The 17,083-nt window shown below is 40.0% G+C and overlaps 1 protein-coding gene across 8 annotated transcripts in view; it reads right to left on the reverse strand.

Annotated features, from left to right (window-relative positions):
* Window positions 1-17,083, reverse strand: part of grid2 (glutamate receptor, ionotropic, delta 2) — a 475,459-nt gene that overhangs the window by 383,850 nt on the left and 74,526 nt on the right. The gene's annotated exons all lie outside the window — the stretch shown is intronic.

The raw sequence follows: 17,083 nt of genomic DNA on the forward strand, positions 1-17,083 counted from the left end.
AAAAAAAGAAGGAAATGATGAATCCTTCAGTAATACCATTTTTTTTTTTTTTTTTTTTTTCATTTTGTGTGCTGCATACAGTAGATCCATCAGAATATACACTTACAAGCAAAAATTTAAGTTTCCCTTGTAGCCTTCCATTACTTACTTACCCAGTACCACGGGACCACTAATTGTGTTAGACGAAGCAGTGAAGTGCAATGACTGGAGAGTGTGTGCGCGCTTGTGAGCAAATGACTGCGGGTTATATTAATAACCAGAAAGGTTACACTCACTGATTAAGTTGGCAAAGCTGTGCCTGTAATTGGTGTTGTATTGCTCAATGAGAAGAGTCTCACGCTAGCACAGCAGAGCAAATTGCCCCGAAATTCCTGAGAGGGTAGGAAGATAATAATTTTGGATATGATAAAAGAAAACGGAACAAAATCTAGATTACGGAGTGTAGCGGGCCACCACATCCGTGATACGGTTCCAACTTGCTTACCCGTCATCTGATTCTTTTTCATGATTTAAAAATGTGAAGAAAAAAAAAACAAGTGTTCAAACTTAAAGGTTCCACCGCATATCGACAACCCGATACCGCGTCCTAATTCACTTTGCACTAAATTTAATTAACCTTCAGAAGGACACCTCAAATTTGAAATGCGACCGCAGATTGAAGGCAGCCGTAAATTTCAAGCCAACTGCTGCTTCATCACAAGTCCTCATGAAATATGCATCCTTCAATAATGGGAAGCATCAGCGTTTGGCAACAGTAAACACCTCCACTCTGATTGACTATTTGTTCTTTTAATAATAACAATGCAATATAGATGAGCCATGACAACATTGCGCTGAAATTGCTCTGACCACGCCGTGTACCAATTTGGCCATTCATTTGTTCTCAATCACACATATGCTAACTATTGGCTGACACAGTTGGGACGCCATATCACTCATATTTTGGTCGATGTAACTCTAACCTCAGTGTCATTTGGCTAGTAAACTATGTCCATAATCAAAACTCTTCCAACGTGCAACTCTAAATCGAGCCTGAATCCAAACCTCAGGGGCGGAGCTACATGGTGTCCGACAATCTACATCTAACTCTCACCCAAGTGGTAAAACCTAATCCATCCATCCATCCATCATCTTGACCGCTTATTCATCACAAGGGTCGCGGGGGGTGCTGGCGCCTATCTCAGCTGGCTCTGGGCAGTAAGTGGGGGACACCCTGGACAGGTTGCCAGCCAATAAAACCTAATCCCTTACATAAACTCTAGCACTGTGAACTGCCAACAGTCAATAATAATAATAATAATAATAATAATTAGTGTTGTTCCGATACCAATACTGGTATCGGCAGAGGCGCCGATACTGCATTAAAACAGTGGTATCGGTATCAGTGAGTACTCACAAGTAACATGCCGAGACCATTAATTCCAACGCTAATATAGGATTTTGGATGCAGCATCTTTTGTCTTGCTGGTGCACGACATTCACTGGTATGTGACATGTTCACTGTATGCCGATTTAAGATATCCTATTGGCCCTTTAATGCTCTGAACCAATGGCAGGACAGCTTTTTCATGTTGAGGGGAAAAAAAAAAAAAAAAAAAAAAAAACATCGGTATCGGCCGATACTGCAATGCTGGGTATCGGTATCGGGGGCCAAAAAACGGTATCGGAACAACACTAATAATAATAATAATAATAATAATAATAAAAGTTCTAATTCCATGTTCTGTTCTACGCACGGGAAAGGTCATACATCCGGTCACTGATCCAGCAGTGAAACAGACTAGATGTCCTCAGAGAATTGAATTTTTCTCGATTTCTTGCAATGAGTCTTTGTTTAAGTACAAAACAAAAGCAAACACACATACATATTGATGGTTTTTAAGCTCATAGCCCGATTAGTCAAATTAATATCCAAGAAACATGTGAATGTATGTAGATCATAATTCTTAGCTAGTGAAGTGCTCTAAAAGAAACCAAAATGCACAAAATCATACATGTACAGGTCCTATTGCCTCAACCATTGCAGTATGTGACAATGACGACCAAGAGAATAAATGACCTCGATAACTTGCACACATTGAACCAATCAGTCCACGTATTTCCAAAACTGTCTATTTCCAATGGATGCAGCATCCAAAATAAAAAACTGCGTCTAAATTGTTTTAGCTAAGAAGTATTGATCAAACGTCCGCTGTTGTTCAACTGTTTTTGGTATTCTTTGCCTTGTTTGTTCTTTGATAAGGAGCAGCAAAATAAACTTGTTTGTCCTTGGGCGGCTTCCAAAGCACTTGGGATGCGGAAAGTTAAATTAAAAGCCACGAGGAGGGGGGGGCGAGGGGGTGGCTGTCAATAGGAAGAATGTGTTTTTGTTCTACATATATTAATTTACTGCCTACTTGAAACGTTTGTGTGCTTGTCAGCTCAATCACCATAACACTCAACAATATCAATTGGGAAAATAATTTATCTATATAGATTAAGATTGTTGAGCAAATAGATGAATGATCACTAGCTGAGCTTTATGTAGCAGTTTGTATATCTGCACTAAGAGCATACTTTGGATTTTGGGTTGGGTTGTTAAGAGCGTTGTGATGTTACATTGTGTGATTGTTGTATCTAGACACAATGAAAGCACAGATGGTTTTCACTGGAGAAACTACATTATGTTTACTTAGCAACATGCAATTTGCTAAGCATGTCTCATGACAGGAAGCCATGATGGAAAATAGACAGCATCTCTGCCATTTTGGTTTTAAGCAACCATCTTGGAGTTCATTTGGCTACTTCCCAGTTGTCTTTCAAAGTGAACGTGTCCCATAAACTCCTGTTTAGCTTGTAATACATTATAGCAGGGTTGGCTAACATTCCCCAAGATGTGCTTGTTCAAATTTACAGTCGATGTTTCTGTTCATCTGCAGTTCAAAATGTGCATTAATGAGTCTGGAACCAGCAATGCTAAAATGTGAGCCCATTATTTATACAATAATTTTCATCAAATGGAACACATACACGTCAAATTGGGAGAGTGAAGAAGACATTTTTGAATGCACAAAAAAAAAAAAAAAAAAAAAAAAAAAAGATTAATTTTAATTGTATTAACAAATCACGATTGAGACTTCTTGAGTTGTATCATTTAAAGAGGCTTACACTAATTAGCCTTAATTACATGTTTTCATCAGTCCTGGCATCACAGGTCGCAGAGTTTCTAAAAAAATAAATAAATAAATAAATAAGAATAATTAAAAAAAAAAAACAGTGAGACGTTAAAACAGCAAACAATAAGATTATTTCCCCATCACTTGCCTTCTAAGAGCTCCAAGGGGAAACCCTCTCCATTGCACCTGATGGCTCTAGAGCACATCAACTGAAATAAATGAGTCTCCATCTACTATTCGACACTGACAACTATCGTCAAAAGCACTGAACAGAAATGAGTAATGGAATAGATGGGACTACTTTGCTTTTCAAAGCGCTTCACATTATTACTGTTTAAGTCATTCACAATCACCCACGTCGTGGTATTTGCGGCGTTGGCGCCAACTGAGGCGCCGGATCTGCCCGTTGGGAGCCATTCAAGCTTTCGCCGTCTTGCCAGAGGCCGCTCAGACAACATGGATGGGAAGATATAGATCACTGGGCCAGCCGTTTTGGCAATGTAGGGCACCACTTGGACGGCAATGTGTCAACAACTCCGACAGACAAGACAAGAATGATGACGGACACATGCATGTGGGTGATGTACAACAGGCTGAGCAGATGATGGGCAGGTCCATTTCATGAAGACATGCAGGCTCCTATATGGGTCCATCATCAACAATGGAGTGAAATAAATAAAGCAGAAAAGCTAGTGGCACTCTCAGGATTCTTCATCGACTACTTGGGGAAAAAAATTTTTTTCACCATCCATTCATTGTGGGTAAAAATTAGGGATGTTCGATACCACTTTTTTTTCATACCGATACCGATACTTAGACCCTCAGTACTCACCGATACCGATACCAGTAGTACATTTGGACAAATAAAAATAAAAATAAAATCAATAAAAGATATTTTTAAACAAATATATTTCCTTTAATTTTGACAAAACAAAAAAACAAAAAACAGCACAGTCACTCTTCAATAGCCTTAATGCTCAAAATAAAACACAAAAATACTCTTTTAGTTTAAGATTCACAATTTTGAAGTATTTCCAAACCGGTGAATTTTGGGTGAAAAACTGCTGCAAGCTAGCGCCAGTTACAGCCAAGGAGGACTCACTTAACGTCTTCCCCCTCTGCCATCGGTCGCTTGTACTCGTCTGCGTCACGAGTACTCGAGTACTTGAAAAAGGCTGGTATGGGCCCGATACCGATACCTGGTATCGGTACTCGCCCATCCCTAGTAAAAATAGTGTAGTACAGTGCTATTTTGCTGGGATTAAACAGTGACAATTCAGATTCTCACCTATAGAGGGTGGGTTTGAAACGTTCCCACAGAAATTCATGGAAATTCATACGTAAATACATTAAAACAAACTGTAAACCCTAACCCACTCGAGTTTCAGGACAGCCAAACTGTGTGTCAGTCGCAAGCCCAGATAAATAAGGAGAGTTAGAGTGAGAAAGGACAGCTTTCTCAAAACGTACAATGAAATGAGCCTTCGAATTGGAGAAGACCCATTTAAAAAGAGTGATTCCAAATTTGGAAAAGAATGCCATGATAACAAGGCATAACATGGGAAAGGTATAGCAGTGTTGATAAATCTTGAGTACCGTATTTTCCGCCCTATAAGGCGCACCGCATTATAAGGCGCACCTTCAATGAATGACATATTTTAAAACTTTGTCGATATATAAGGCGCTACAGTAGAGGCTGGGGTTACGTTAAGCATCCATTAGATGGTGCTGCACTAAAGGGAATGTCAACAAAACAGTCAGATAGGTCAGTCAAACTTTATTAATAGGTTACAAACCAGCTTTCTGACAACTCCATTCACTCCCAAAATGAATAAACAGCTGTTTTATTATTTTCTCTGAGGTAAAGTATTAGTATTAGCTAGCGATCCAAGATGGCGGGATCTTCTGCGCATGCGCGTCACCGATCGTGCAGGGTCACCGATAGCGTCTTGACAGCGAGACCTGTTGCGCCTCAATATTGATCCATATATAAGGCGCACTGGATTATAAGGTGCATGGTCAGCTTTTGAAAAAAATTGAAGGCTTTTAGGTGCGCCTTATAGTGCGGAAAATACGGTACTTTATGAATTGGCATTTCTTTTTACTTCTTCCTGCATATTGTGTAGTTTACTTTGAATGCACACTAACAGCGAAAAACATCCCTTGGTGTCTTAAAAAAAAATAAAATAAAATAAAATCCCAATGTAACCCGACTAGTGCAAGTGAGAAATATCTCCTTTGCCATGTCTCTCATCTTTCATTCCTACATTAATTTGCCCCATCGTTAAGGAGGCGAGTGGCCAGGAGGAATTTCCAGTCATAGTTCACTTCGCACCCTGAGTCCTTTGTCATGCTGTCACCATGGCTCCACCAAGGTCGTTGCTATAGCTCGAATGTCTCTTTTCCCCCGAAGTGGAAGAGCTTTGCCACGTTCGCACATTGCGCAGCACTAATGCTGATAGCCTTGGCTTTGCTTCCGCCCACACAAATGAACTCTCAGTGGGTGGAGGCTCTGCAACGCGCCTCACCTTCCCTGACATTAGGCAAGAGCCCGAGCGCTATTTCAAAGTAACCAAATCACTTAAAGGTCAGTTGCCATTCATTCAGTCACCCAGTGAGAGATCATGTTGGATGGACTGTTGACGACATAGAAATGAGGGAGACAAGAGTTGCAACAGCAAGAGAGATGTTAGCATCTTCCTTCTTTTTCATTTAATTTTCCAGCTGTGGCATATTGCTGCTTCTCGCAGGTTAGTCCACATTCTACTACTTTTTGTTTGGTGGACAAAACTTAAAAAAAAAAAAAAAAAAAAAAAAACTGTTTAAAAGAGTTCAATAGACCGTGTTGCATATCCAGTGTATATGCTGTATATCCTTGGCAGGATGTGACTGCTTCATTCTGCTCTCCCTAAAAGCATATATTTTACATAAGAATTGTTTTGTCGATCTTGGGATTTCCGCTTTCCGCTCTCATTTTTATTCCTTCAATATGTCACCTTGCCTCCGCAAGTTAACCTTTTCTAAGATTTCTTCCTTCTCGCCCATGCAGCCCACTTCCTCTCTCTTCATTCTATTTTTTTTACTTCATATTTTCTCTTACATTTATTCTTTTTTTTTTTTTCCTCAAGCAATCTTGCGCCAGGGCCTCAATTCCCTTCAACAGGTTTTGTTCCCCTCCTCCTGCGACTCCTCCTCCTCTTCTTCCTCATTCTCCTTGCTATTTTTTTTTCTTTACACTGTGCTCCAGCGCATTCTCCTCACTTCCCCATTTCCTTTACACACCGTTATTTACACGAGTGTCATTCTGCTTCTCATTCTCCCTGCTCAAAAGCTCTCATACTCGTTTCTTGCTGGAACGATTTGTGCTTCAGTGCATATTCTATTCAGACAAAACTTCAAAAAAGAACTTCTCCAAGGATTAACACTCGCTGTCAGGAAACATGGAGATGTTTTCGACGAACAAAGAAGCTAAAATGTGTTTTTTAGGATGACATTGGGCTGCCTTCAAGTAAGGTAAATTTTAAAAAATTCCTCAGTCCTCAATGTCCACTAGAAATGATCTCTCATAATCAAGTTGTCATGAATCGCATCGCTTGCCCTCCAGCAATTCTTTACATTCAGTACAGGCATCATCTGATTACGTGTCGTATTAATTCAACTTGATAAGATATCAATCATTGACCAAATCAAAATGTAGTTTGATATATCTGTGTGGGTGTGTTGTGATAGTTTACATTAAATGCATGGCTGATTTAATTTCATGATTGTGTGACAATTATTGTTTAAAAAAAAAAAAGAAAAAAAAGAAAAAGAAAGTCATAGCCCATTTTAAGACTGTGACACAAGTGAAGAAATGATTCCAAATCAATTATAATTTATCTAAATGGAAAGGTTTCTCTGGGATTGGCTGGCGACCAATTAAAAGTCAACAAGAAGAGGTTCCAGCCCATGCCAAACAAAAAAAAAATTGTTTTGAAAGTCAACCAAATCAAAGGTTGACCAGTGTCACGAACTATGTTATGGTTTGCAATACTGCTGCAGTTTATTGGGGTAAAAATAAATAAAAATGGATGGAAAAATAATACGGAGTGGGGAAAAAGTGGGCAGGAAAACATTCTGGTACCTAATTTTGTTAAAACTGGAAACCGCATTGGAATCAAACCTTGAAATATGCAAGCATTGAAACCAGACAGTTTAAGCGCCTCGTGTGCCTTTCAGCTCATTCTCCTGATTATTGTTTGAAATTTCACGTCACATGACATTTGAGGGTGAAATGCAAGTGGAGGATCCCCCCTGCCTTCACCATCCAAACTGGACATGATGCTAGACTTTTCTTTTCCGTAGTTTTCATTCCATCAGTCTATTCATCCATTCTGAACTTTTCGTTTTTATTATTATTCCCAGCTGACTTTGTGCAGAAGGTGAAGTAAACCATAGGTTGGTTGCCAGGACACATATAGACAAACACATTGAAATTCACACCTAAAGGCAATTTAGTCTTCCACCAAACTGCAAGTGCTTGTTACTTGGGAGTAACAAGAGAAGCTTTTGTGTGCTAGCAATTCCGACACAATCTGCCAATACAGTGGAACATGTAGGGTCAAATATCAGATAATGCAAATCATTTCCCCCTTCTGGTTCAACGGCGTATCATCACCGCCTGGTGCAGCATAGAAATAATCTACTACTCTCACTAAACAATTCAAATCCGTCAAGCATCTCAAAACTCAAGGCACTGCACCAACACATTTTAATGTGAGCTGCTTACTTCAGACGTCACCAGTTCAAGCTTTTTAAATTATGTGCGGATCACCCATTATGTCTGATCAGATAATAATGCAATTATCTTTTGACTTGGTGAAGCTGAAAAAGGCTCATAATCTAAAGTTATCGGTTTAGTTTTGGTCTTTCACTTGTGTAGCACTTTTCTACCTGTTAAGGTCTTCAAAGCAATTCACACTGACATTGCATTCACCGGGGGTTCTTATCTTGCTTAAAGATACTTTGACACGGACACAAGTGCGGCGGATCAAACCCACAACCTCTAGGTTGGGAGATGGCCACTCTACCACTGATTCATGCCACTCTATTTGTGCTACTGTTTCATGTTAATTGAGACAGTCATAACATTCCAACTTGAGTACAAATTTGGGTTACGGTACCAACATAGGAAGGAACATACCGTATTTTCCGCACTATAAGGCGCACCTTCAATGTATGACATATTTTCAAACCTTTTCCATATATAAGGCGCTACAGTAGAGGCTGGGGTTACGTTATGCATCCATTAGATGGTGCTGCGCTAAAGGGAATGTCAACAACACAGTCAGATAGGTCAGTCAAACTTTATGAATAGATTACAAACCAGCTTTCTGACAACTCCATTCACTCCCAAAATGAATAAACAGCCGTTTTATTAGTTTCTCTGAGGTAAAGTATTAGTATTAGCTAGCGATCCAAGATGGCGGGATCTTCTGCGCATGCGCGTTACCGATCGTGCAGGGTCACCGATAGCATCTTGACAGCGAGACCTGTTGCGCCTCAATATTGATCCATATATAAGGCGCACCTGATTATAAGGCGCATGGTCAGCTTTTGAAAAAATTGAAGGCTTTTAGGTGCACCTTATAGTGCGGAAAATACGGTAACTTAATCGTCAAACATCAAGACTTAGAAGCAGATGTGCTGACCACTACCCACTGCTCTGCTGTCTTAAGTACAGTCATATAGAAATGCATTGGTACATCAACCGACTTCTTACTTATCCTCTCAACTGACATGATGCAGCCCGCTTTTTCCCCTTTCATCCATGACCTTCTTCTGTTACTCCCATCATCCTCTCTGTCTCCTCGCCCTCTTTTGCCCTGTGCTCTTGTCCTTTACGTCCGCAGTACAATCATCACAAACTCTGGCGGCTTCTCGACAGAAGCAGATCAGTGTCTAAATAGCCATCCTCCCTGACCTTGACGCAGGCAGCTGAAGCTGCGACTTAAGAGGAATTCATTCAGTGCTCGACTTAGCAAGAAATACAGTAATATGGCGAGACTGCGCACAAAGGGGAGCCGATGTAACAAAAGGAACACAAAGAGAAATGCCTTCACCCACACGCATGGAGGTGCGGCTCATAATAAGGCCGCCGTCTGTACAGAATAGAGAGCAGAGATGTGATTGAAATATAGATATGATTAGGGAAACCGATGACTAGGTCAACATGGCATTCACCTTACGCCTCGCTCTCTCAAATTAACTTTGACGTCCCAATTTGCTCTTTTCTCATCTGCCCACACAGCAGCACTGCCGAGTTGTCCTCATTTTTCCTTTCTAATTTACGTCTTGGTTTACTGTCAGTCGACAAAGATTCACACTCAACACAGCCTCTGAAACACTCCCTGTATACAGTGGAACCTCCAAAGTGCTACAGTTTGGAGTTTCCTGCCTCAAAAGTCAAACAAAACCTTCACATCATCATCAGGCAAGATATTGGTAACTCTTCTGAGACATCAGGTCAGAAAGCATTTCAAGCAAATGCAGCAAATGTTGGATTTGTCAACTTTTCTGAAGAATGTTGGTGGCGTTCGGCCCAGCTGCTAGCAAATGACCTCTGATTATTTGTTAAAATTACAATCAACTAGGTTGTGTTCTACTTTGGAGGTGCCACTCAACACCCACATGAATTTATTTCACCTCCCTTGTGCTCTCTTCTCAGTAGTCTCCACCAGCATGGACCACAAGTCCGACTTATTACTAAAATACATGGACAAGCCGCCATCCTGACCATCAGCGAGTCTGTTAAAAAGTCATAAAGAGCATAATAAAACTCCACCATCTGCAAACCGATTAGCGGTGCGAAGTCCTAAGGGGGGCTGCCACATCCACCGTCAAAAACTCCATTGAGGACCACCGCTTCTTTCTGTATTTTAAATATGAGTCAAGCAGTCTTGACGGGCTTGTAATGAATGGCGACGTTTTATTAATTGGCCGCTGGTCATTACAAGGGCACCACAGGCTCCTACGTGAGCACATGATGATGGATTATGATCATGACATCACTCAGTGGCTTTCATCCAGAAAAAAAAAATGTAAATACATTGCAGTGACTCCTCCCTCGGAATCAATATGACAATGGATTCAAGGCAATAAAGGTAAAGAAGAACATACATTCATCCATTTTCTACACGACTTGTCAGATGAGCTGGAGCCGAGTCTAGGTGATTTTGGTTCGAGAGAACCCTAGACTGGTTGCTATAGGAATCCAACTTTCTTAAACTGACAATCCTGCATACTTTGTTATATATTTGGATCACATGAAAAGTATGCCAAAAATATCAAGGACATTATTCTCATGGCACAGCCGTACTTGACAATACGGGACTATCAGTGGTCTTCTCTGAGACTTGTTCATGGCTTTGGGAATATTGATTTAAAGCAGCAGGGGAATAGAATGCACTGTTCACAGCGAGAGGCCGTTCACACACAGGACTACTTGTGAAAATGTGGTTTTTAAGCAGCTTTTCTGTGTCCAACAGTTCAGAGTGTCATGTTAGACGTCTTTGCCACTTAACACGTGTGAGGGTAGCGCAGTGGTGCAGAGGTTGCTACTGTGAATCTACATGGAGTGTGCATGTTCTGCTTGTGTGGGTTAATGCTGCTGCTTCTTTTCATTTCCATTTCCAAAGATCGGCTGAATGTGACTTTCCATCCTGGATTAAAAAGGTTGCCTTTAATTTCCAGACTATTGCATATACCGTATTTTCTGCACTATAAAGCGCACCTAAAAGCCTTCAATTTTTTGAAAAGCTGACCATGCGCCTTATAATCCAGTGCGCCTTATATATGGATCAATATTGAGCCGCAACAGGTCTCGCTGTCAAGACGCTATCGTTGACCCTGCACGATCGGTGACGCGCATGCGCAGAAGATCCCGCCATCTTGGATCGCTAGCTAATATTAATACTTTACCTCAGAGAAAATAATAAAACAGCTGTTTATTCATTTTGACTGACCTGTTTTGTTGACATTCCCTTTAGCGCAGTACCACCTAATGGATGCATAACGTAACCCCAGCCTTATATATGGAAAAAGTTTTAAAATATGTCATTCATTGAAGGTGCGCCTTATAGTGCGGAAAATACTGTACCTCAAATCTAAAGGTCCGTCATGTCTAAAGACATGTGGTTTACCTTCAGGTAGTCTGATAAATCCGGCTTTGTGAGGGCCAGCGTTTTTATCTTACAGGATAGAGTACCCCCAAAAAAAAATGCTACTGTTTTGGTGCAGCATTTAGCATAGCATGCTGTGTGTTTTCTCCACACTTTGACCCTGCTAGCCAACTGTGGCAGCCAGAATCTGGAGTCATCGCTGAACATAACTTTTCTCCACATATTCATGCTCAACTGTAAAGTGCCGATAAAAAGCAGTCATGGCAGACCTCCTGGCTGTCCTATGAGACATGAGATCCTGCCAACCTTGACTGCAGATCTTGCCTACGGTACAAAGGAGCTGACATGGTGAGGAAAAAGGTATTTTTAAGGTGTCGTCGATTTTGCTTCCTGTCTATGGAACTTGGCCTTCAGTTGGCACATGGTACTTGGACTCCCTTAAAACAATGTTGTGACTTGGTTTTCCGATACAACAGTTTAAAGTTGTCCGATTGCACCAGCCCAATTCAGATCACCCAAATGTGGCATACAGGTTCTTGGAGTAGACACCTACTGAACCATTTTTGAAGGGTCCACGCTCATAGGTAGGGGTGCCACAAGCTCCAAATAAGAGTAAATGGCAACAACAGATGAGCTGCTTGGCATTGGCAGAGATGATTTTTTTTTTTTTTTTTTTACAATTGTTTTCATGTAACCCACATTCTCCGCTCTGCTGCTCATACCACCAATACATATTGCATAATCCTTTCAAACGTGGCACAATTTTAAAGGAACAAAACACACTTTCCAACTGTATATGATTTTTGCCAAAATCATTGTTACAACAAAGAAATAATATACAAGCAAACAAATGTTCTTTTTTTGTGTGCTATGTTTATAAATAGAGAACCTTAGCTCATCAGATATCTTGGCTTGATCTAATTTGTGATTCAGGATTTGCCATCGAGCTTCATAAGGAAGGGTAAAATGCTCAAATATTGCCCAATTGTCGGTACAGGTATGTCTTTTTGTGTTTGTTTTATTTCAAATGTTCAACATTGTAATCATTTTTTTTATTCCAAAGCTTCAGTGAGCTTCCTAGTTGGCCATCTTCCCATTTCATGTCACAATCACAAGTAGATTGTCAGAACTCAGTATTGAACACAAAACTATTTGCGATTGTAAAAATTGAACAGATGAAGTTTAACATTTGGGATTGCAATTTATTAACATTTCTGAATGTACAAATGCTGCATGCTGAGAGGGATCATTGCCGCTGTGAGTGTAATTTTCCTGTTGGTTTTTATCTCATATTGTCAGACGAAGGTGATATATGTGCAGTTCCAAGAAGAGTTCCTTAAATCCATCATGACCGAACGCCACCATACAGTGAAGTTCAATATCCAGCAAAGCGAGCTCGTCAACAGCTCTTTACATGCAATGCGAGCACACGCATACACACATGCACAACACGCATGCACACCCCAAGTGGCTCTTGTTTTATTCATCGCCACAGCGAGGTGGGTTGCTCCTCTGCATTCAACGCCCACAGAGGAGCATTCAAGAGCCGTAGGTGGCAGGTTTCTCGTCTTTATGTGCAGGCACAATTCTGACTGGCTCACGGTATGCGGTGTGGAAGAGTGAGTCAGTCACTTCATGTAACGCATGCCAATCTGTACCAAAAGACGCGAGGCAACAATAGGTGAAAAGCCACATAATAGTGACACCTGGTATCAACTTTAGTCGTGATTGTTGGTCACGAACGCATTTTATATGTGATGGAAATCTCAGGCGGATAGAGGTACTGACCAATCTTATTTTTTATTTTATTTTTTTGTGTGTGTGAAAGAAGGACTTTACTGTCAACAGGCTAGCTGCCATACGTTTGTCACTTGGGATCGAAGGGTAAATTGGTAGCCTACATACCTGCATGGTTGTTAGGGGTGTGCTCAAAAAATCGATACGGCAATATATCGTTGTGGGCCTCATTACAATACGCGTATCGATACGCAGGCGTCTGAATCGATATTGCTCGTTAACTTTAAATAGGCAGTTAACAGTTTTCCTTTGCAGCTTGCATTGTACCTAAAAAATAAAAACCAGCAGCGTCTTTGAAGTTAATTGCCTTCAATTAATGCAAAAATAGCTCGCCAGTGATTGGACACTGTGTCTTGCTAAGAAAAATGAAAGCAGAGGAAGAATATCAACATTTATTTACTTATAAACTTAACATGGCACGTGTTTTAATGTACCAATTTTCGTATATTTTGTTTAAAAACGAAATAGAATGTGTTACGTTTGGGAAAAAAATGCTGTTTTTATTTTCCCAAATATTTCAAATAAGCACATTTTAGAGCTGTAATTTTAATACTTTGATATTTTTGCTAATATCAGCTCATGCCTATTAATAAATGTTCCCGGTGTGTCTGTGGAAGCTGCTCCTTGCTCTGTAATGCGTGCACATTTAGACCAGGTATGCCGCTTGGTGGTAAACCAGAAGAGTTAAAATATTTTTGTTAGTCAGCATAAGAAACATATCCTTTAGGTATACATATGACTGTTATTATAAAATGCAAGAAAATTAATGTAATATATCGGGATATGTATCGCCTTGAAGATCAAGTATTGGGACATGTATCGCGATACGTATCGTATCGTGACTCCTGTATCGTGATACGTATCGTATCGTGAGGTAGGCGGCAATACCCAGCCCTAATGGTTGTTATATGTGAATATTTTCCATTGTGTTAGGAGTGCTACTTTGTGCTTCTGAAAAAAAAATAAATAAATGGCATAAAATGTGGTCCCCAGTGTAGGGCAGACCTCCGTTCCTGCGGCCGCGACATGCCCCAAATTTGGACTCAAGTCGGAATGTGCCGTAGCCTTCTGAGAACCCCCTGAACATGTCTTAATATTAGCCAGGTCACTCTAGTTCATAATTATATGATGGATACACCTGTTCCAATTTTCCTCAAAAGATTTGCGAGTGTGCTGGAACCCATCCCTTCAACCAGTCAAACAGCCATTTCTACTCACATTCATTACCATGCAAGTTTTTTGGGATGTGGGAGGAAACTGGAGTACCCATAGAAAACCCAAGTAGGCACAGAAGGCTGGATTTGAATCCACAGCGTCTGAACTGTGAGGCAGATGTGCTATCCAGTCACGGGTGTTGCCAATGTATGATGATTAATGATGATAAAGCATTGATTGTGCAGTTATTAGATTTTATAGCGAGAGTTAGAACTGGATAAAAATCATCCCAAATATAATTGATCTCAATGGGAGGTTCTGACGGGAAATCCAACCAGCTTCAGTTCGACTTTGGACACTCCGCTGCACAATGGAAGCGTTGGGCTTTATGAGATTAGGACCACATGCAAATTAGCTCAGAGGATTTTGCGTTTGGAATTGCAATCTGCTTTAACAATCTGTTTTGAACGTATTCATATCATGAGGGCTTTGATTAAATCCTTGACATATTCCTTAAAAGGAGCAACAGATTTAGTCCAAAATGTTCTCCCTTGAACCCGTCTCATGAAGTGAAGTCGCCGTTATAGGATTCAGTTTAATGGAACTAGATCTTGCATCAGTTCATCTTGATACTTGTGCCGTTTTATATTCTGCATATTAAGAGTATCAAGCTTTACATATCATTGGCTGCCACTGGGCCTGCCTCCAGTAAGAAGGACACAAGAGCTTAAGTATGCCAAATTCCGCCTCAGTCTCTTCATTAAACTACCCTGTCCTGTTCTTCCTGTTTGGGACTACTATTTTACCCCATCATTTTCACCAACCAAACACATCTAAACAACTCTTTTGTACGCAAGTTCCCTTCCATGTCCAGTGATGCAGAGTAAAGCATTCGAGCTGCGTCGCTTGTAACTTTCTTCTTTAGTGACCACGTTACATACAGTGCCTCATACACAGCACAGCAGCTGTTGTCTTCAATTATGGATGGAGGAGATTTTGTATGGATGTTGTCGCGGGTCTGCCAAGCAGAATTTTAGGAGAGTGACGATGAGGAATACCAGGTAATATATTAGAGTTAATGGGCCATGATTCACACACTGTCACACATCGCTTTCTCAGGCAAGTGGTTAGGCAAAATGTTTGAAAATACTAGACACAATTTCTATTCTGGTTAATGTACCCGTAGATGTGAGGTTTTTTTCCTCAGAAAAAGACATCATCAGAAAAGGATGGTGGAAGTTGCTCCATTTGACACCCATTTTTCCTTGGAACTATTCATCTTAGAATAGATTATACAAGGTTCTGTTTTTACTATAATACTTAGCTATGTTTATAATTTTCTATGCACCTGGCTAAAATTACATTAGTGATACAATAGTAACAGTGCTGAAACAACGCATAAAGAAAATGGTGGAAAGGCAAAAGAGGCAATTCATTCCCTGTTGTGTTGTCCCTTTGCCACACCAGTAGCTAACGCTCACATCATCTAATTATTTAGTTGTATAAACAGCACCGCCTTTGAATCGGGGGTAATTAAGTCAACCTGGCATTTAACCCCCTTTGAGGTAATATCAAAGCGGTAAAAAAGGCTGAAACATCGCCGGAAGAAGATGACGGAAAAGCCGCACAAAATGTGTGACGTTTGACACAGCAGATGCTGGTGCTGCTGCCATCTAATCATCTACTGAAGGATGATGCATCACTGTTGTGGCAATATCCCACGACGGCGTTGAGTAAAAGTCACTGGCGGAGTCGGGTTTACTATAACTTTTATTTATGCGTGACTTCTCATGCTAAAATGCTACTTATTTATATACAGTGCTCAGCGTATAAGCTACGAGTACACCCCCTTCGAAAAATGTTAAGATTTTAGTCAATATCTCAATGAACATAATTTCCAAAATTGTTTTCTGTAGAATATGCACTTAACTCAACATGAAAGTATGGTTGATAATACAACGCGATTACAAAACCTTAATCAAATTAACCCTTAGGCATTATTGTGACCCGTTTTGGGCTTTTTGATGGTTCTGACCAAGTCATTTCAAAATAAGATACTGCCCAGTAATGTGAAAAATTAATGTATCCCAGTACAAAAACGACTACATGGCCCATTTTCTATGACCTCCATGACTTTTATGGATAGCAACATGTCTGCTCAGCCTGGAATTACCAAGTCAGTCTTTTTCTCGGGGTCTACTTATTTGTGCAAAATGTTCTTTAACTCATTCACTGCCAATGACAACTATAGACGTCAAAATCCAAGCAAACAGCCAGTGTTAATTTTGGAAAAAAAAAAAAAAAAAAAAAAAAAAAAAAGACAATTTAAAATTAAAATTTTATTTAAAAAAAAATAAGTTTGTTATAGTCTTCTGACTAAATTTAATTAAAGCCTTAGCCATAACTCAGTCACCTGATTGTATTTTAGTTTTAATCCAATTTTAGTCAACAAAAATAAAGAGCAATTTTAGTCGACTAAAATTGACTTTTGGAGGCCTAGACCCAGGATGTGGTCTCAGTAAGACCAAGACCAATCACAAGAACGTCAACGCCCGTGTTGTAGGGTAACAGGAATCCGTTCTACGCACGATGGTAGCACTTAGCAATGAAATTGTTGTCATCGTTGTTATTAATAACAACAATGATTAATAACTATGAATGAAAACAATGAATAACTAAAACTAAATTCAAATTTCTTGTCAAAATTTGCACTGGCTGTTTGCTTGGATTTTTGACGTCTATAGTCGTCATTGGCAGTGAATGAGTTAATAAATTTGTGATGAAAAATACTTATTTGTGTGTACTAATTAGCAAATC

Source organism: Festucalex cinctus, chromosome 5 (genome assembly GCF_051991245.1).
Source record: "Festucalex cinctus isolate MCC-2025b chromosome 5, RoL_Fcin_1.0, whole genome shotgun sequence".
Lineage (NCBI taxonomy): Eukaryota > Metazoa > Chordata > Actinopteri > Syngnathiformes > Syngnathidae > Festucalex > Festucalex cinctus.